The sequence below is a fragment of the Dermacentor silvarum genome, chromosome 3 (genome assembly GCF_013339745.2).
Source record: "Dermacentor silvarum isolate Dsil-2018 chromosome 3, BIME_Dsil_1.4, whole genome shotgun sequence".
In the NCBI taxonomy this organism is placed as follows: domain Eukaryota; kingdom Metazoa; phylum Arthropoda; class Arachnida; order Ixodida; family Ixodidae; genus Dermacentor; species Dermacentor silvarum.
Genome location: NC_051156.1, coordinates 110,920,417 through 110,942,553, shown reverse-complemented (window position 1 = coordinate 110,942,553; position 22,137 = coordinate 110,920,417). Strand labels below are relative to the sequence as shown.

Sequence of the window (22,137 nt, the reverse complement as noted above, 5' to 3'; positions counted from 1 at the left end):
ATCCTACACCAGCAGCGGCTTTCTCAGAGTTAACCACACTCCTCACAATGCCACCCATATTGGTCCACTTCGACCCATCAACCCAAACCGATGTACACATTGAACCAAGTGGTTACGGAATAGGCACTGTCCTGGCCCAACGTCAACGTGGAGAGAACTCGTCATCGCTTATGCCAGCAGGCCGCGATTCCGATCGGAGCGAAATAATTAAAGAACGGGGGGGTCTCGCACTTAAATGGGCAGTTACATAACCAAGCCCTTATCCATTCGTTCGCAGTAATATCCGACCACCGTGTCTGTCCTCTGTTGGCTCGCCTCTTTGAAACATCCTTCTGGCAGACTCGATCGGTGGGTACCGCGCCTGCAAGGGTTCACCTAGACAGTCGTATACACGACAAAGATCCGGATTGCGTTTCCCGCTATCCTGTGGCCGATTGTGACTCTTTGCGCAATGAATCCATCTGCGTTTCTTTCCGTGAACTAGTTATCTAACATCGCCGACGAACAGCGTCGGAATGCCTACTTAAGAGAAATAATCTAGAATCTCGAATTCTCTCCCAGCGATGCCTCTGTGCGCATGTTTACCCCGAAGGATGGCACCTTATCTCAACGTAGCGCTCCTTCCTCGCTACACGGGCCCATACCGCGTCCTTCGACAAGTGGCTAAGGTCGCGTATGAGATTGTGCACGCCATTCCGACATCTTCTCTTCCGTTGTCCAGCGACGTCGTCCACGTTTCGAGACTCAAGCGTTACCAGCCTTCCTCTGCTGTGGGTCTTTAGTAGCGCCGGTCCGCAGCTTCTGCCACCGGGGGTCATGCTACGTGCTACTTGAAGAAGACGACATCGGCCCTTGGATTAATGGTACGTACGCATAAGCAGCCTTTCCATGACCTGATGAAGACGATATGTGCCTTGTTTGATGTTGGCTGACTTCCATTTTGTCCAGTGCTTACTACCCTTCCAGATAAACCCTGTACATAATATTCCTACTGTGCTTCCACGAAACAATATTGCAACTATGCTACCCTGCGACCCGGAGAGTTGTAAGAGAAGGAACCTCGGAGCTGCGAAAGAAATACTTATTTACACAATATTAAAAGAAAGAGGGTACTGAAGTGTGGCTGCGAGACACGTTTAGATATTATTCTAGGTAATATTAGCAGAAGCTAAGATGGGTAGTTGTAACACATTAAAACAAGCCATGGAATTTCAAGCTGAGGGAAATATACTCGAGAAATGCCTAGGCTAGTATGTTCTGGCGATACTAAGGAACTCGCAGTCAGAATATTTCTTTAGCTGACAATGAGAGGAATAGCGCTTCATTATGCGGTAGACATACATAGCAGGAATATGTTCTGTGCACTGAACTCCATGTATGTTGATGTCATTTCAGGGCTAGAATGACAGCACGGCTGAGAGAAGCAAGAACAAGAGAGATACATTGTCTTGTGTGAATACGCGTTCTACTTATTTCAGATGAGCTAGAGGAGGAGAAAAAACTTTATTTAAGGCCAGCAATAAGGCCCAGTAAAGAAGAGCGCTTGCTCCGCTAAGGCCCGTTGATGATTCGCCGAGTCCGAGTGATGCCAAATACTTCAGGAAGGAGGGGGAGGGTAAAGAAATTAAGGTGAGGTAATGGCAGTGTTACATGAGTACAGGATGGGTTCCGTATCAGGCCTTGTCTCCGGACAGTTGGGGCAATGAGTTGTGCTACGTCATCCGAAGCTGGAGAGCATTAGTGGGGTTAAGAAAGTTAGTTTGAACTTTGCGAAATACATGCACTAATGAAAACGGTTATGGTACCGTTGATATGATCTTTTCTGCAGCACTTTCTGCTACGTACAACAAACTTTGCGTCATATAGAGTATTGAAAATTGAAATAAAAAAATGTGTGGACAGTACTTTATTTCCCGACAATTGGTGTTGTCTTTACCGCTGTTCTCCTGCGGCCATCCATGTCTGCTCGTCTCCTTCACTTTCTTCAGTATCACCTTGCGCACGGAGTGATGTTCCATCCTCATATTCAGATTTCCCATTTTGGTTGTTTCCATCGCTATTAATAAATGAAAGCGGTGGTCGACTTCCAAGATCGCTTAGGGAGGCTCGACTGCTGTTATCGGTACTCCTGAGAAACGGTGGCGGCGATCTCATAAAATTGGGCCGTTCGTTTCCACGGCCTCCACCATTCTGGAAGGGAAGTGGGCTTCCAAATCCAGGTATGTAATTTTGATTGCGGCCCGCATTTGTTTCGGAATGGAGAGGTGGTGGCCAAGAAAAACCAGTTTCACCTTTCTGTATGTTTTGGCTGAAGTTTAAAGGAAACCGTGGTGGTGGGCTTCGCATTCCTGGCCAGCTTTGGTTGTCACCCCCATTACCAGGCGCAGGTGGCCATGGCGGCGGCGATTGCCACCCTCCATGTTGGTTGTCGCCAGTATTCTGGAAAGGCGGAACGGGTGGAAATCTGGGCATCGATGGAAGTTGTTCGCTGTTAGCCGCGAAGTTGGGCGGAAATGGAAGTGACGGGATCAATTCGGGTATTTGCATTTTGACATCCGTGACATTGAAAGGGGGAAATGGTGGTGGCGGTCCTCCAAACCCTGGCAGCCAATCTGGCGCATTGCGAAAAATTGGTGGCAGCGTGGGCATTTCTCTTTCCGGATTAGCTTGTTGCTGCGCGCTCAAGTAAACAGCACTGCGGTGTCTTGGGAATGCTGCAAATAATAAATAAATATATTGGACACGTCAAACCAAATTTCCCCTAGTACGATTTTAGAGGTAGCCTATGTCATTTCGAATGCATTTTAAGAAAAACAGTCAGTTCCGCTATTCTTAAAATACATATAAACATGTGCTACACAACAAAATCACAGGACACATTTAAAAATGTTAACGTGTTCAAGCCGACGTCATTCTTCACTGCTTTATAAAGTACAATGTTCTTGATGAACAATATTTGGAGCATATAAAAATGAATGAGAAGCTGGCGTTCGAAATGCTAGTTGTGTGTTTACTTTATACAGGTAATATTTGTCACATATTTCAAGTCCTATCGCAGACATCTCGCAATTGGCAGTGGTGATTACCAGGCACATGAAATAACCAACGATAACGCCCAGAACGTAGCCTAAATGCTCGCAACAAGTGATGTAGGTCGCTCTGGTAATTAAGTTTTTAGCTTCGGCACTTATTGCGGAACTAAAGGCAATGTAGTAGTGTGTTTATTTAGACGCAAAGTATTTTCAATACAGATACCTCCAACCATGTTTCAAGGGTTATGAAAGATTATCACGAGCTTGCGTTTCGGGACACTCTAGATGAGTACCAGCCAGCTCAGAATTTATTTGCTCCCTAGGACCTAATAATATAAGCCGATCGTGATAATGGTGGCAGCGATATTTCTAATCTGAGAAGGTGCTACAGGTGTAGTGCTTAGCTTCGAGTTGACTCGGCTTCACTTCTTTGGCTTAACTACCTGGGTTCGCAAAAAAAGGAAGCGCGCCGAGAAGACGTCCATATGCCCAAGATCTTGCAAAAATATTTCCACACGAGTGTTGTCAATATTAATAAATTTCACCAAGTATTCTGGTGCATTCTCGATGCATAGTAAGGCACGTGGTTGAAAATATTTCATTCTGGTAGCTCGAATGCAGGCTCATTTCTTGTATGCGAATAGCGGCGCTTGTCTCTTGGTCCCAAGATCACTCACGTGCATGAACGGATGGATTCTCTGACTATTCTCGCTGAAACGGTGCAGTGGTTGTAGCACAAAATTTGGTTGGTTTTATCGTCTCGTTGGGTTTATATCTGGCATTATAATTTTTGGTTTCTTTTAAGAAACGTCTTACAATAATTTTTTGTTCATTCACTCAAAAGTAACGCCTTTGCATCCTGTGAATTTAGTAGCTGCCGCGAAATTATGGATATTTTAAATAATATTTTTGCTTTGGGATTGTGCTTCAACATTTCCTACCCCATTGCTCTTGCAGCCTTCTCATGTAGTTTATCCATGAGATATTAGAAAGATAAGGCTACCAACCTAAGTACTCGACTTATAAAGTGTGTATTGAAAAGTTTCTTATCATCATTTACACCTTACGGCTTTCTCAAAATATAATTAGTCTTAGGTTACAGAATATGAGCGAGCTTTCGGTCAGTAATAAAAATATATAGAGATCCTGCTTTGAAACCACAGATTTTTCTTTAAAAAATACTTTAAGTCCCAATTTTTACGTTGTGAAATGCTAGTTTGACATATCGCGGGCACCTTAAAACATGGTTTTAAGATATAGTTGGCTGAACTTTAAGTGAGTTTGATGTATCTGCATAGAAAAAGAAACGTAAATTGGAATAACGTTGAACGTACCTGTCGCGATCACAGCCGAAGAAACCAGCAGGAAAACACCGAGTGAATTCATCGTGCCGAGGACTTGCTATTTTCCTGCACAGAAAGAAGTGAAAATATGATCACGGAATTTGCAGCAAGACGAATTGTATAGTTTATGCATGCTCCGTCAACAGTAAATAAATTAAAGTCCGTCAAACGCCCCCTTTATTGTAAGCGCTCAATGATTCTTGAAATATTCAAAGCCAGAGACAGTCTAGCGAATGCCAAGCCCGAAACTTCGGCCTCTATTCAGTCTCTTTTACCTCTATTTAGTTCTCTCGAAATATTTACCTTATTATGCAATAAAATAGCTTTGTATTTTACCCATTGAGCGAATGTATTAGGAACCCTTAACAATATTGAATTGCTTATCGGTAAATTCAATGCAAAATAGACGATGCCTCTCCTTTAATGGGTCGCCGACAACCTCGTGGCATAATACCGCCCTATATCATCATCCTCATGCTCAATCGCGTGAAAGCCAGAGTTCGAGTTTTTTATAAACTGTAGAAGAATGAAGGTATCGATACATATTACAAATATTGGGATCCTGTGCCCACAACTGCTGAACACAAAATGATGATCTTGCAAGAGATGCCGGTTATTCGTAAGATGTATTCAAAGCCACATACATTTTTCTGTACGAGACAAATATAGGAGTGTAACCACACGAGTTTTGAGTATGCCCAGAAATTTTGGGCATTGCCCCTTCAGCAATCCGTTGAACTTTACGGCAATAAGCATCGTAACTCAAATTACATTTATTCAAATATATATCAAAATAATGGTTTTAACATACAGGGTGTTTCAGCGAACACTTTCAAAAATTCTTATAGGTTGCCTGTGGCAGATAGCACAATTCGAGTTCATGAGTTGGTCTACTCGAAGAGGCGGACATTACTTAAGATAGGATAGGAATAAGCTTTATTTGTCCACCGGTTAAAGCTGCTTGTGCCCGGGGCTAGGCTGCCAGGGGTCCATCGCCGGAGAAAAATCTTTCGAGCTCCTCGGCAATGGCCCTGGGCCGCTGGACGGCTCACTCCTGGTCCTCGGACATTACTTGCACAAGGAATTAAAATGCATAATTGAATAATTAACAAAAATTCAATAAATAGGTTGGTAAGTAATTACCTGATGGGCCCATATTGCAATTTAGAAATCGTAGCCGTGGAGTTCGCAAGGCGGATCCGCTTGGAACGAATTGTCGGGATCACACCAGTTTCGTGATAATAATTCCCGAACTTTGCGGGAAAAATGCATTGGCGTTCCAGTTAGCGTCTTAAGAAAACGTCGCTTTATGCATTCCATCACAAAATTAACTGGAACGCCAATGTATTTCTCCGCAAAGTTCGGGAATTAAGATCTCGAAACTGGTGTCATCCTGAGAATTAATTCGAAGTGGATCCGCCTTGCGAACTCCACGGCTACCATTTGTAAATAGCAATATGGGCCATCAGGTAATTAGTTAAATACTTAATTAGTGAATTTTTGTTGATTAGTCGAATATACATTTCAGTTTTTATTGTAAGTAATGACCGCCTCTTCGAGTAGACCAGCGCATTACCTCGTATTAGGCTACCTGCCACAGGAAACCTTAAATGAAATGTGAAAGTTTTCGCTGAAACACGCTGTATATATATATATCAAAGTAATGGGCGAGTTTCACCAAGTTTCAAATATTGACGTCGAGAGGTTACTTTCTTCTATAGCATCCGCATGTAGTACAAAATTCACTGTTGATTTATGGTTTCGCATTTAGCGCTAAGTTATAGCAGTATTTTGCTGAGTACCGAAACACTAATCTAACGTAGCATTAAATACTAACTAAGTGTTGCAAATGCTTATGTTATTAGAAAAAAAGCTACTCTCTCAACGTTGCTAGGGAAAGCTTCTTGAAACTAGGTCGACTTTTCGAATTATATATATTTTGTAGGTGCTTGCCGGTTCAGTTACGCCGGTCTGTTGCGGCGAAGTTCAACCGATTGCCGTCCACGGAATTATGATGCCATGCCTTCCTCAAATGTCTGAACTAATCCTAAGACACTTACTTCTCTGAGGTAGCTCCACTCTGTGAACTTGGATAAATTTTCACGCCGACGTAGCTCATTGCTGGCTTCATACGCAAGTGGTCTCGGGTGGGCACTTATATGCGGTTTTAGCTAACTCTCCCTGTTACGTCCAATGTCAGAGCTGTCATAACCCGGAAGGGACGAAGGTAGGCGGAGAAGTTAAAGATAGGAAAAAAAATGTTTTTGTCAACACACAGTCAATAACGCGGTTGCGACAACACCCATCATATGAGCTGTTCGTTTCACTTTTCCGCTCTTTGTCAGCCGTCAATGAGATGGTAAACAAAGTAGTCATTTCCTTCTGGTGAGCAAAAGAGTAGGTTCAAAATTGGATTACACTTCGTCTAATATCAGTGGTTCTCTTGATCCTTTCTTTTTAATATGCGTGCATGCCAGAAACATTAAACCAGATAAGTACAAGCTTACGCTTCATCCCAAATGCTTACGAGCAAAGTCGCTGTGAGTAAACCGCCATGGGAACGTTCATAGTAACACCAACGCGGACTTTAACAGACGTGATTCGGGTCTCGGTCTTTAGCCAACGAAATAGTTCCACGTCATGCACAGTTGTGAAGAGTTGGGGGGGGGGGGGGGTAGCAGGCAGGAAATAATTGGATATGCGCAACCATTTTCTTCAAACTATACTATCGGTGACCACGGCCGAAAAACAAATGTTCCGCAGTGAAGGACAGTCAAGCTGCCGTTGACGTTGTTTACAATTGTCTCATCTGTCAAAGGTATGCTAGCGCTAAACCAAATAAGAATAAAGTAAAACAAATAGAAGAACAATAGCACGCCGCTCACCTTCAACTTACTTTTCTGGTCGAAAACAAAGTTCGGGGTCAAAGTTTTCCGTGACGCACCGCTTCTATCTTTTACGCGCCGCCTCGTTCGAGGACGGAAACACGTACGGCAACCTAAGGACGGAACGAAATTTGACAGGCTTTTAAAACGTACCTTTGCGAGTGCGCAACTGCATATTTTTTTTTGCTGTCAAGCCTACTGACATCGTCAGTCTATATTACTTTTCCATTTTTGATTTATTGTTGAATTATAATTTATTTATATACAGTACTGTACAGGGACCCATTGTGGGGCTTGGGTAAGGGGGGCTTTGAAGAACTTATACAAATAAAGGTAACAAGTTATTGACATAAGAACGACATATAAATAGGCCAGAACTTAACCAGCAGGTAAGGTTATAAAACCAACTCCGGCAAACATAAGAAAATTATATGCATAATGTCGGTGCCAGACAGCCAAAGAAAATACAAAAAGGACGACAAAAACACAATTCACAAAAGGTATTTAGAGCTGCAAAATATCACACAATTTTCTGTATTACACAAATAATCTCAACAAAAAATGAAGAATTACAACACAGGTTATCTTATGGCATGCATTTTATAAACAACACGAAGTTAAACGCAGATCACTTGTGGCTATGTAGGCAAGCTTCCGTGTTGGTATAAGAACAGCAAGTAGACAGGTTCGGTTCAAAAACGCGTTAAATTTCGATAGCTCGCCTATAGCCGACGTTGTTGCCAAAAAGCAAAACCGTCAGCAAACGTTTTGGTAATGCACTTGCTGCTTTCCTGTTGGAGCAAGTAAAATAAGGCTATAGACGACAGCGAGGAATCTATTACGCAATGCTCCTTCCATATCACTGCTTTTTAGGCAGAGGATCACACAAACTGTAACACCATCTCTTAATTGAAATTACGTTTTGATACCGAGCAGTAGGTTTAGGGACGCTGGTAATAACAATGTGCTTACAAACAATGTGACTTTTTATTGCGATAAACATTTTTAGGGTACTTATTGAGTACTGGAGTAGGTGGGGAAATTGGTAAGCGCTTCTTATAACACCTCCAAACAAGCAATATGCGAGGCCCTAGCAATTTTTTAGCCCCTAGGTAAGCAAGACACTTCGAAATTTGCCCGCGCATCAATTTGCACACACAACCTCGTCTCCCGCTGACTTTCGCTAAATGTGAACATGTTGAACAAGCTGTTTTTGACGAACAGCGTGAAGATACGCATCTATGGTTTTCAAGCGCTTGTAGTCACACTAACAGCTTCACTGTCGAAAAAACATCTGCAGTGCGATTATACCGGTGCGCATTGAAACTATCTCTGCATTGCATTTGTTTGATTTCATGCTACATATAGCTTGTCTCTTTTTTTTGCAATATAAACACCCTTTTTTAGTGTAAACACTGTTCTATCCTGTTCTTTTTGTTCACATCTGCTTCCCCAATAGTCCCACTGCAAGAATGTATCGTGTCCAGAAAGGAATTCTTTGAAAAATAAACAGCCTGACACACTCGCCTTAATTATTGTCCACAAGTGCGGCGTCTACTCAATATTCTGTGTAAACTGGATGGCGCTCGTCTGCTAATAGACCTAAGTTTCATTTGTTTTGCTTTGTTTTTGTATCTGCTTTATTTTAAGGTGCCTCGATGCGTTTCCTTTCCCCACGCGGTCCAGGGTGAAGGCAACAACGTGGTCTGCAACGACGCCCGCAATGCTTGCTGCCACTCTGCAGTGACGCACGTTGCAGTGGCGCGTGGCGTCCTGCTGCCGAGTCGCTTCGGCGAAGGTACGAGCATTTTGGTCCGGCTCAGTAGTATCTTGGGCAGCCAGTTGAGTTTCGACGCGATCAGCTTCAGAAATGCGAGTGGCAGAGTTCGCAGCGTGCGCCGCGAACGCGCCAAGGCGTTCTGCTTCCCGCTGGCGTGTCTCTCGACGAACCAAAGTGAGATTCGCCCGTCCACGTCCTTGCCTTTCTGCGCTGCTTAGCTCAGCATGTTTTCTATGTTTATCTCAGCGGAAGCGAAGCAGTAAGCAGCGTGTAAGCACTGCTGATGCATGTTGAAGCTGCACTCCGTACGCGACGAGGCGTCACTGGCAAATCCGACGCGAAAGACAAACCATGTGCGGAAACTGCGTCGTCACATCCGAAGAAGGCCTACACCGCCTGCCCCTGGCTACACCGCATTGGAGCCTCGGCTGCGCTCTGACTACCGAAGCGCTCAATGTCGACGCTCGTTAGTGCTCACGATGCAGTGCTTCGCTTGACCACTCCTAGATGGCGGAGCCATCCCTGTCAAGAGAGCATATTTGACGCGTTCGCGCCGGCGTGACACCCGTTACAGGAAGTTGATCGTGGACCGCGGCATGAAACACTTTCGTGTTAAAAGAGACATTGTGCACAATTAACTCTCGGATTCCAACTATGTCACAGTAGCATTGGAAGCAGGACGAGCTAGATATCATGTCATCGCGAATCACAGGCACGTCTCGATTTCTGCGGGATTTAGCCGGGTCCCGCACTATATGAAAGTGGTAACGCCTCTAAACGTATTTCAGAGGCCAGCACAATTAAGGTCCGATATTTGTTTTAGCGAATATTTTAGAAGCGACGCACTAATGTAGATAAAGATATATATTATGCGTAGACCTCTATACAGCCTCTTGTTAAAGCAATGTTTTACCATATAATTATGCAAATTAATGAGACACGTCCTGGCAATATTTGGCCTTAGATGCCCTTGTGCCAAAAAAAACGTAATAATCATCATTATCCCAGGCAATGCTGTAAGTGATCAGAAAGACATTATTTTTATCCCATTGAACCTAGACTTGAGTGCTTGTGGCGGCAGCTCTCGTAGTCTGCTGCTGTCCCTTTCGTGATAATCGCCGGTCTTCCTTGTGATTGTGGCTTGGCAAAAGTACAATAATTACGATTGGCCTAAAGGTTATGGGGGTCGTCCTGAGTGATATGCCAGTTCGCCGGTCTTCCTTCGCTCATAAGAAAATCATTGAAATGATTTACTAGGCTTGAATGAAAGGTCAATGCCTAATGACATATAGAATTTGTACCATGATGAGAGGGTACCACTGAAACCTAATTCGACTTGAATTAGGGGCACGTGATGGGATACGTTTCTCCAGGTACTGGCAGGGCTCCACTTTGAATACTTCTGTTCAATCTGTTCAAAATTTGAAGCTCCGTTTCAGAGGCTCAACGGCTCCTCAGGCGGTGTTCCGTGCCCACTCCCAATTATGAAGTCTCTACCACATGCTTTTCTTTTCATGGTTATGGAATAGGGAGCGGTAATAAACGATTGCTTAGGCATGCTTCACCACCATTACTAGAGCGTGGTAAAACATACTACAGCACTGCACAGGTTGATTTTTTCAGCCCGGGCCTGGCCCGAGCCTGCTATTACGTTGGGCTGCCCGCCCCAGTCGGACCAAAAGCTTCACGGCAAGACCCGGGCCCGGAAAGGAAATTATTTTTAAGGCATAAATACATGTCATATGCAATTATGAACATCATTTGGACCGTCTGAACGCTAATACCAGCGAGCGAAGTAGTACGAATGACCCTGCCGAGCAGTATCGCCAGCAGTTTCCAACGGCGCGACCTTGATGCAGCCCAAGTCACTTCTATCGCAGCGCCGTCACAGTATTTTTCCACGTCGGGTGCTTCACTGCAAACCATGCGCCGCCCCAGCCGCTCGTCCCACTCGACCGTATTCTAGTACACTATAGCCGAAGCGCAACCACGACCAGTCGTGAGCGCAGCGCATGGATGGAGTCAATGGAGAAAGAAAGATTCTCGGTCCTCCATGGTGCAGCGTATAATGCGCTGCTGCTAGGCGGCCGGTTGAGAACATGTGTGCAATCATGGATGTACGCATTGCTACATTTCAGCCGCGTGACGGACGAATTATCTTATCTTACCGGTCACCGTTTTACCAATTCACCTTTGAATAATCAGCAAGTCGCGAACACGCTTAGACCGCGCTGAAAGCAATAATTACATTGACTTAGGTAAGGAATACAATGGCATCCTTGTGGTTTGAGGCGACTTCAGTCTTTCTGGACTTTTACATTCTGTTCAAACAGCGCAAAATACGACGGAAGAAGAAAAGGGAAGTACACAGGAGTAACACTGCTAGCTTCTAGCTGCGCCGGGGGAAGAGGTTTTTCAGAGTCGAGACGCGTGAGGATAACTCGCTGCACGTTACATGCACACCACCCGAAAGTCCGAGCCCGGCCCGGGCCCGGGTCAAAAAGCACATGCCATGCCTGAGCCCGGCGCGAGCCCGGCCCGAGCCCGGCCCGAGCCCGTAAAAGAACTGCCCTACCCGGCCCGGCTTACGGTAGCTCCCCTACCCGGCCGGTCTTTTGGGTAAGCCCTAGCTCGGGCCGTGCTCTAAAACATACTACTCGGTGTTCGTCAAACAGTAGAGAATGTTTAAAATTGGCCTGTGGCAAGTAGCATAATTTCAGTCCTTAGCTGGATTAATGGAAGAGACCCACCTTGCGCAAAATATCAAAAGTCGTGATCGACTAAGACACATTTTTCCACATGATGTTTTTTATAATAATTACTATGGCATATCTCGTAATCACGCATTGTTATCTGTGAGTTCGTGAGACGTATCTAATTCGAACGAATTCTCAGGATGACTCTAGTTTTGGGATATTAACAGCGGAGCTGTTTAAGCCGAGCGTTAGACCGTAACATGGGAACAGAAAATGTGGGCCGATCCTGGGGATTGTGCAGAAAGGGTCCAACCGCAATGGCACATACCCCTTTGAACTAGCGAAGCTGAGGCTGGCTAAGTCTAGTAAGCATGGTTGGGAATACATTGAACTTAGTCAGTCATCGATGGCTAATCGATAGCCAATCAATAGCTAATCGATAATCGATCAATAATAATAAATTTGGGATAATGCTATGGATGACTTGGCAGTACTTAGCCTAGCACAAATACGTGGCCAATACCTTGTGATAGCCAATCAATAGCTAATCATAATCGATCAATAATCAATAAATTCCGGAAAATGCTGGGGATAATTTGGTGGTGTTTAGCCTAACACAAATGTGTGGCTGATAGCTTGCGATAGTCAATTGATAGCCAATCAATAGCTAATCGATAATCGAATAATAATAAATAAATTCCGGAAAAAGCTGGCGATGACTTGGTAGTGCTTAGCCTAGCCCAAATACGTGACCAATACCTTGAGATAGCCAATCGATAGCCAATACATAGCTAATCAATATTCGATGAATAATCAATTAATTCTAGAAAATTCCGGGGATGACTTGGTAGTGCTTAGCCTAGCCCAAAAGCCAGGACTAGCTAGGTGCCCACCGGCTCCGTTGTCTCTTTAGCATTGCGCCTCCAGTGCAAGCTACGCTAATTTGTCATTCCTAAACTATGGGCAAAATGCACTGGTGCTCTAGCTATTTTTGTGCTTCCATGTATAAAACGAGTTTTGTTAAAAAATAAGTGGAACAACGATGCATCTTTACTGCAAATTAGTGGCAACCAAATAATTCACTAAAGTGAATACGTCGTGCAAGCAATGGCTACGATTCGGAAATTGTAATGCGTGTTCTAAAGTATTTAGATAAAAAATGTGGTTGATCCCTCTTATATAGGAATCGGTATAGAACACGAAAGTGAAACGTGTCTTCAATGACATGCGGAGGCACCACATGCTACTTGCTCGAAAGCTACAACGCGCCGCAACCGACTGCGCTTACGAACGCGCATCCAAAGTGCATCCGAAGCGCAAGCGACGCGCGATGCGCCGCTCGGTTAGCACGGTCCCAAACAGTGTCGCCGTCTGGTGGCCTCCGGCGGAAGGCATCACCGGCGGTGCCAGCGTCTCCCATTAGAAACGCCCGGCGGTCGGCACACTAGTAAGTATATTCTAGGCACTATAGTCGTAGTGCTGAGACCACCGAAGCGTTCACTGTTGGTGCGCGTTAGTGTCATAATGCAGTACTTCTCTTTTCTGCTCGTAGGCGGCGGCACCGCCCCGAGCAAGAGCGCGGGTACACGGAGGAGTGTTAGATATATAAGGCGCGTCTGTGTAGCTCTCTGCAAATGCGTTTGTGGCGCAATGGGTTAAACGCTCGGCGATCTATCGTCGCGGACCGAGAGGTCGTGGGTTCGATTTCCAAATTTTGCATGTTTGTGGAACTTTTTCTTCTGGTTTCTTTCTTTGTATTATGTTCGTGTACATTGTAAGCTGACGTATTTCCGTGACGGAAATACGTCACTGAAGTCTTGGTGGACCCCGGCATAAAACACTTTCGTGTTAAAAATTGGTGTTCTCAAACTTTTCATGAATCATGAATTTCAATTTATTGTTTAAGCGATGTCCACCTCTTCGAGCTGCCTGTTTACAGATTAGAATTGTGCTATACGGCACCGGTCACTATTCATATTGTGTATAGTCTAAAAAACAAGGCATGATTCGTCAACGCATACGTCTACCGCTGACTTACCGTGCCTTATACCACAACTTCTTCAATGTGGGTTGCACATGGCAGGCTCATATATCTTCAATTATGATAGTGTTGTACGAATGTAATCATGTCATTTAGTGGTCTGTTCCCGGTATGATTCCTATAGAGCCTTTTTGTAGTTATTCGTAATTGCAGGCGTTTAGATGGAGGTGAAATGCAAGAACACCTGTGTACCGTGCAGTGGGTGCACGCTACAGCATTCCTCATAATCATATGTTGGTTTTGGCTTGTAAGATCTCAGAATTCTTTGTTTTAATTTCAGAGAATAGTACTTTATTCAGTTCAATGTCCGTAGAGCTCATTCATTCTTTATTATGGTATCTTAAGACCAATGTTAGAAATAGTACGTAGTGATCACCACTATAAGGTGACTATCTTTCTTTGGTTTTCATTAAACAAAAAAATGCAGTCGACTGAGGCCATTGCGAACAAATATATGGCTGCCTTATCGTCATAGATGAAAAACTATGCGACTGAACAAAGCGCCATAAAAATGTGTGTTGTGAAAGACCTGTAGAACGATTACTATTTATCTATGCGATTTACCTATTACCTACATAGTTTACCTATTCCTTTTCTACACTTTTACGGGTTTCGCTGTGGACATTTGTATATGAAACTCTTTACTATTCTCCTCCGCTATTTCCATCTTATTTCGAGTTTTTGCATCATATATATATATATATATATATATATATATATATATAATGCAATTAAGACAATTGCCTCCTGATTTTCTTGTCGCGTAAATCTAGAATTCAGCTTTTGTTGCTGGGAACGTATGTGAACAATTATGAAACCATTTGTTTATTAGGTTGTGGCCACATATATAGCAGTTCCAGAAAAGACTAGCAAATCTTACAGATTGAGAGAACATTGAGAAATCAAAAGAAATTCATTGTTCGTGGGCTTGAAGGCACAGCTGTTGCACTGCAGCTTAAAATAGGGCACTTTATGTGTTGTGGGAGCAGGTGCAGTGAGAATCTCCCTAACTCAGTATGCTACAGTTGGTGCGGTGTCCTTTGGATAGAACTGTGTAGTTTTCTTGCGATCCACGGTGTGGTGGTGGCCGGGCCTTCAGTCTGTGGTTCAGTCGCAAACGGCTCTCGTTGCACGTGTTGGAGTCGTCCAGGATTGTGTACAATTCCTCAGTCATATCTACATGTAACGAGAGGGTGAAAAAGGCCAGGCATGACCTCTATCAAGAACTTATACGACGCAATCGTTCGAGAAAAGCTTCCCAGGGTTCCGAAAGCTTGGAAAGCTTCCCTTAAAACTCAGGCATTTTAAGCCTTCTAATTGATCGCTCTTCAAGTTTTCAGGAACGAAAGTGTCGCTTTATGTACAAGGTTTATAGTCTCTTGAAAATAACTTTATAATAATATAGCCTTATATGATACATACGTGAGTGATGTTTTCTTTCCTCTTCCTTTGGAAACACACAAAGTGTTTGGTAGTGAAGGCCACATTGTGCACTATAGTTACTGAGGCCCTTGGGGATTGTTATTACATTTGTGCAGTCCATTCTCATTTCGCAAATGTGTATGTATCGAATTAGTGCTGGTTAAATTGAGCCATTGCGAAGTTTTCTTGGCAATGTCGAAAAACCCTCGTTACACTGAAGTTGAAGGGGGAAGCCCAGGTAAGGTACTTCATCATAACCATTACTTTTAGTCTTCCCACATAGCCAACATTGCATGCAGGGTGAAGGGTTACAGTATTTCAAGGAAATAAACAGAGTTAAGAGATAGAGTGTAAAAACAGTTTACAGGCTGGTTGTTTTACATTTATATTTGTTGACTTCTTTTTAACCTTTCTATAAGGTCCTGGGGAGGTGCGCAGCATGCAGTGATGCACCCCTAATGGGCTCATACTACCTTAAGCAATGGGTCATTACCCTGTAAACGCGGCCTCCCCATTGCGATGACGGGGGGGGGGGGGGGAGGTGAGGTTCTCCGCTGGAATGATGAGCGGCAACGCAGCCAGCTGTGGAAGACGACGAAGTTTTATCACACATCGCTTACCTTTTCCGCAGCATTCTTTTGAAATGCTGCTACAGATTGGAACCTGCCCCACCATATCGCCACCATTATTTGCCTGTGTACGTTTGGAAGAGTGTCACTGTGCACTGCTCACAATGAAAGTGACTTGTGTTAACACACTTATCATCATCATCATCATCATTGTCATCATCATCATCGTCATCATCATCATCATCATCAGCCTATTTTTATGTCCACTGCAGGACGAAGGCCTCTCCCTGCGGTCTCCAATTACTCCTGTCTTGCGCTAGCTTCGTTGGTGCTGCTACAATTTCATTCTCTCTCTATCTCGCTCTCATTTTCTCTTTCCCTCTCCCGAGCATTGTGCGCGCCGCGCGCATGCTCTCCTTCCCTCTCCATAACCTCTCATGTCAAGGCAACATGTGCACGGCACGGAGAGGAGGCGAGGCACACGCCGCTCGGCGAGGTGGTTGCTAGGCAATGCAGTGACGTCATAGGTCGGCGAGGTTTTGCGGCAGCAGCCGGCACTTTTACGGTTAGCTAGAACAGCTTCGCTGTTAAACAATTAATTCCCAGATACTCCCAATACTAAATATCTCAAATAATTTTTCCTCACATAACTCATTATCAACTGCTTGTGCATGCGTTGCACCATTTGTAATTCTTTACGCCGCAAAGAGGTAGTCTTGTGTCAAACAAGTCATTACGATTTCATCCACTGTGGGTGTCGGTCTAAGAGAAGCTATGGTGACGCGGCAAGACAATACAGCCGACTTCGATTATACGCGCGCAATGGAATTCGGTGACGAACGCGCCTCGCCACCGTCAGCGCAGGCGGCGGGAAAACGTCACACAGTGTTGCCACTGACCATAGGATCTAAACCTTAAACAGCATTAAGTTTTCGTCTTATAGCGCCTGCGTCTCAAAGCTCTAGTTGCCGCTGTAGCAAATAAGCATCAGTGCGGTAGAGAAGATACTCCTCCAACCACAAAAAATTAGAGTAAGAAAATATCTTCCATAAGGTAATGATGCTGTGCTTCAAGGCTTGTATTGGCTGCAGTGAGAGTATTTAGCCGTAGATTATTAGTAGTATTGCGTTAGCATTTTTAGGATTTTTCCCACAATTCGCGGTGGCATTCTATCCATCTGTGTATGTATGTTTCTACCTGTCTATGTTTTATGGCATCGACGTTTTATGCCACTCTTCAACCTGCTTCTCGCCAACTTCAGTCACGGAGAATGTGCCACTGAGTGTGCGGCCAGCGAGGGAACAAGTCTCAGCGTTTGCAGACAGCGGCCCAACACGCTTCTTGTCTCGCAGGCCACACATGGACTTCTCGCCAGTGCCACCAGATTGCGCAGCGTGTCCATTAAGAAGCGCAAGAGAGGAGCCCCGTTGCAGCATGACGTGTTTCTCAACGTTGCCATGCACCCGCATGCCATGGATTTCGGAGGCCACGCGTAGGCTTTGGGGCAGCGGCCCTAGATGGCACGGAGTGTTCATAGGAAAATGCGACAGAGGAACTCCGAGGCCGTACACATCTCATACATAACTATACAATAACTGAAATTTGGGCGAGTTTGTAAGAATTCATACTTGTCTTCAACCGCAACCAAAAAAATCACGGGCGATTACGATTCTCCCTAATGCGAAATTTTATCGTAGCACTACACGTGTTTTCATTTTGCGATACATTGGCTGGCGCGGACCATCTGTCTCGTGCGTCGCGTTGCAAGCGGAGCGAAGTGTTGCGCGACTGCCTCGCTTATCGGCAGATCGCGAGAGGCAGCGCGTGGGTGACGCGTGGGCTCCATTCACAGCAGCCTCCGCGGACAGACGTCTGCTCATGTAGCGCTTTGTTTCCATATATGGATGGTATTGGTGGCGTCATCGGCCAACAAACGACGCGTGCTACTCTGGAGCCATCTCGTCGCCACAGAGCCCTTCTTCCACGGCACGACGGGTTTCTTCTCACACTTTGGCCATGCCGTCCTCCTCTGCTTTGCTCCTCATGGTTCCGCTGCATTCTGTTCCTCTGCTACCCTTCTCGTGCTCTCTTCGCTATAGCCGTATTTTATCCACCACTGCGCTCCGCGTTTACTCTTTCATCCTTCTCTGTGTTCCTCGCTTGATTACGAGGGACGCCGACGCTCACGACAGAACGGGCGCCTAAGAGCTGCGCTCTAAAAACCAGGACACAAGGAGAAAGACAAACAGAACCGGACAGGCTTTAAGTCAAGTATGAATGCATAACTCGTTTCGACGGCGGCAATTCATTGTGGCGCTTGAATGATGCAATGCGAAACGCATTACCGTCAACAGTCATCGTGGTACGGATTCTGTCGAATTTTTGTTGAAGATGTCTGTAGAGCACATCGACGGACACCCACACATCTGTAGCAGTAAGCACAGCTGGCTTAACGTACAAAGTGACTGGTCATATCTCCCCCCCCCCCGCTGCCGCATACACGTGTGAGAAAAGAAAAACAAGATGTCCGACGATTACGACACTCCCTAATGCGAAATTTGAGCGAAGCTGTATGCGTGTTTTCATTTCGCGACATATTGCCGCAAAATGTAGTCACAGGCCATATTTCTAAAGTCACGTTTAGTTAACACGTGAAGTAGTAATTTTGATACTTTGGTTCCTTCAGCTATATGCCACATGCCCCGATATTATTCCCCTTTGCTAAGGCACTCGCTTGCGAAGGTCGTCCTTCAGGATATAGGTTTTATGAAATGATGGAGAAAAAAATCACAGGGTCTCTTATGTTATCCCGAAGACGACTAGAAGGCGAAACCCCATGTGCTGCTGCATTAAAGACCGACACATGACGTACACATCCCCTTTTATTTGCTTTGGTCTACGTCGCTTAGTCCTCACTTTATAAATGTAGGATTTCTCGCTATTATATGATATGTGTAGAGAAGAAGGAAACTGCATTGCAAAGGCTTGCCAGTCTTAAAGGAAACACAATCACATATGGCACTCATTATCCGGAACTGTGGCATGTAACATGCTGTTGCACAAACTATGCAAAACAAATGATCCGATATCGGTTACCTTCGCTCTCAAATAACTTGCTACAAGAAAGTGGCTTGGACCTTGCAAAAATACCACTGCAAGAAGTTCGCGACATGTTTTTCTAACAAATCTGTTATTTTTCCCTGGTTCTCTTACCAAACTTTAGTTAGCATTTTTTTTCAGCTTTTTCATTCCTTACCTGTTTCATATGTTAACATATTACATTGTCGCGTTATCTATTTCTGTGGAATTTCTTTCATCTCCTCAAAATTATTTGTAAGCATTTCTACTAAATAGAGCTCAGGCGATTACGCTAAGGCTTTTACAAACAAGAACCTATCTGAACCAGCTATTAATCAACATCTATCCGGAGTCCTGTACTCCTATAACATCCGATAAATGTAACAAGTCCATAGATCTTAGTCATATGATCTGGCGTTGCTCCGTGTTACGCAGCAAGCTAGGACAACACTGAAGAGCGATGGGACGCAGCTCTACCTAGTCTCACATTAGATGAACAGCCATGGGCAGGCGAACAGGCCTACGAAGCGGCCGAAAGGCTAAGCCTTTCGGTCCCAACGTGAAGCGTCCCGCTTCTGGCTGCGAAACTAGCGCAACCTAATGGACCTCACTAACGTTTTCCATCCATCACACATCACATCACTAACGTTTTCCATCCATCCATCCACCTTTGTAACATCTTCACTGTGTACTTTAGTTTGTTCTGTGAACTGCCCGTTGCTGTCTTTTGGAGGGGGCAGCCACCTCGTCAAGCTACTCGCTGTAGTAGCTTTTTGGGATTGTTCCCTTATTTCTTTCTCAGAGAGATAAATAAATCATTCAATAGAATTTAATCCCTCTTAATTCACTTGCTCATCTTCATAATTCACTTAGTCATCCCCCTTAATTCGCTTAGTGACCTTCGCTAAGTCATCCGTCTTAATTCCTATCATCCGTCTAATTCCTATGGTCGTGAGTTCTACTCCGACTAAAGATGGTGGATTCGAGTGCCATAATTAACTTCGCATAATTTAGCACCAAAGGTAGCGGATTCGACACTGACAAAAGGCTGATGGTTCGAATCCGACCAAAGGTCGTGGGTTCGACTCCCACCAAAGGTTGTGAGTTCGAGTGCCCTAACTCCACCATAATTATCTGTGCCTGAATTAACTTCGCCTTAATTACCACCAAAGGTGGTTGGTTCGAGTCCCACCAAAGGTCTAGGGTTTGACTCCCACCATTGGTCGTGAGTTCGAGTCCCATCAAAGATAGTGGGTTTCGAATGCCTTAACTCTATTTTAATTAACTGTGCCCGAATTGCCTTCGCACTCATTAACACCAAAGTTAATGTGTTCGACTCCCACCAAGGATCGAGGGCTCGTAGTCTCAATTAACACCAAAGGTCGTGGGTTCGATTCCCACGAAATGTCGAGGGATCGTTGCCTTTTTGTAAATTTCGGGTCGCCGACGCGTTTTCGTGCTAGGTTGACTGACTAATGAGACATAAAACTTTCGCCTTAATAATATAGATAAAAGCACAAATGACTATAATGAAGACCACATGACGACAGTGAGATGTCGGTTTTTAATATATGACTATGTGTAACGACCACAACGTGACGACGACTGAGCGAGGACAATGACATGAATATTACTGCATGACGGCGAAGGCGTGTCGACAATAATATGACAACCAGATGAAGAAGCGGGAATGACGCCGACTACTCGAACAAGACGTCACCACGACGACGGTAGGACCACAGATGCGTGATTGCTTCTGTGTGGCGACGACGCAATGAACGAACTTCATGGACGTTGTCATATTCATAAAGATGGCTATGACAACGACGGCACAATGACGATTGAATCACGACAGCATCACTACACTAGAATGACGGACAACGGTATGAAGTCAATTGATCGACTAAGGGGTTATGACGACGATGGCATGGCAACAGTGGTAGGAAGAAACTGAAGTGATGACGATGGTGACAGCGTGGCGATATTGGCATGGCGACAGCGGTACGACGTCGACGGTGTGACGAGAGTCGGATGTAGAAGTTACAATGACGAAGATGGAATGGCCACGACCACATTTCGACGATGGGATAACAACGAATGCATCACGACACCGGTATGACGAGAGTAAGATTACGAAGCTGGAATGATGACAATGGAATGACCACGATGGCATCGCTACCAGGACTACATATCTAATGGCGTAAGCAGGTTCACAACTTCAGCCACTGGATTGGCGTTAGAGAATAGATATATAGTTAGCTAGATAATAGATAGATAGATAGATAGATAGATAGATAGGCAGGCTCAAAATCCTATTGGCATTAAAACAGCTCAGGAAAACCATCTAGTATTTTAGAAAACAGCAAATCGAATAGTACCGGTGTGGTTGAATCGCTTAATTTTTTCTTCAGAGCAAGCATTTCTAAAGCTTCACATGTAATTTATGCCGCACTGGTAGAACACACCGGCCGAAAATGACACATTGAAGGAAACTGAATGTTTATGTTCAGGAACTGTACTTTGAAATATACGGTGAGCATCAAAGTTCCAGTCAGAGAAATTCTACCAACAAGATGAACCACGCAAAGTACCACTGGACGTATTAAGAAACGGAAGCCAGCACTCGTTCTGGACAGAAGCGATTACCGTCGACGATGATAGTCGACGGTAATCCGAATAGCAATCGAGCAATCTAACGACGTAGAACATTTCTGAAGTCACGTTTATCTAAATCGCGTTGTAGTAATTCGGCCGTTTTCATTGATTCAGTTATATGCGAAATACTCGGATATGATTCAAGTTTGCTAAGGCACTTGCTTGCAAAGGTCGCCCACGAACATAGATGCAATATTAGGAATATTGACGCCGGCGCAGTGACGATGGAATGATGAAGAAATGCTATAAATAGAACGACGAAGGCGTATATTGACGATGGCATGAGGACAATAAGATGCCGATTCTTAAATAATGATGATGGTATAACGACAACGTGCAGACGACTGCATGAACGCAATGAGATTACGACGACTGTGTGAAGACGATGGCGTGACCACGGTATGACGATAGCCGGATGAAGAAGCGGAATGATAACGATGGCCCCACCAAGACGGCATGTCGACGTCGATTTAATAAGGGATGCATGATAGCGTCTGTGTGATGACGATGGGGTGATGACGACGGAATGACGGGAGCCGGATGACGATGATGCAACGACCACGACAGCATCCCGACCCCGAACACGTACTTATGGCCCAAGATATTAGACAACTTGGATCCCTAGGCCAGAGTAGA

The 22,137-nt window shown here is 44.6% G+C and overlaps 1 long non-coding RNA gene across 1 annotated transcript; it reads right to left on the bottom strand.

Annotated features, from left to right (window-relative positions):
• Window positions 1-1,891: 1,891 nt before the first annotated feature.
• LOC119443969 (uncharacterized) lies at window positions 1,892-6,568 on the bottom strand. The gene is made up of 3 exons (XR_005190388.2): window positions 6,436-6,568; window positions 4,367-4,441; window positions 1,892-2,714 (listed from the first exon to the last, which is right to left on the bottom strand). It is a non-coding gene; the product is annotated as an uncharacterized LOC119443969 (long non-coding RNA).
• Between the last annotated feature and the right edge of the window lie 15,569 nt (window positions 6,569-22,137).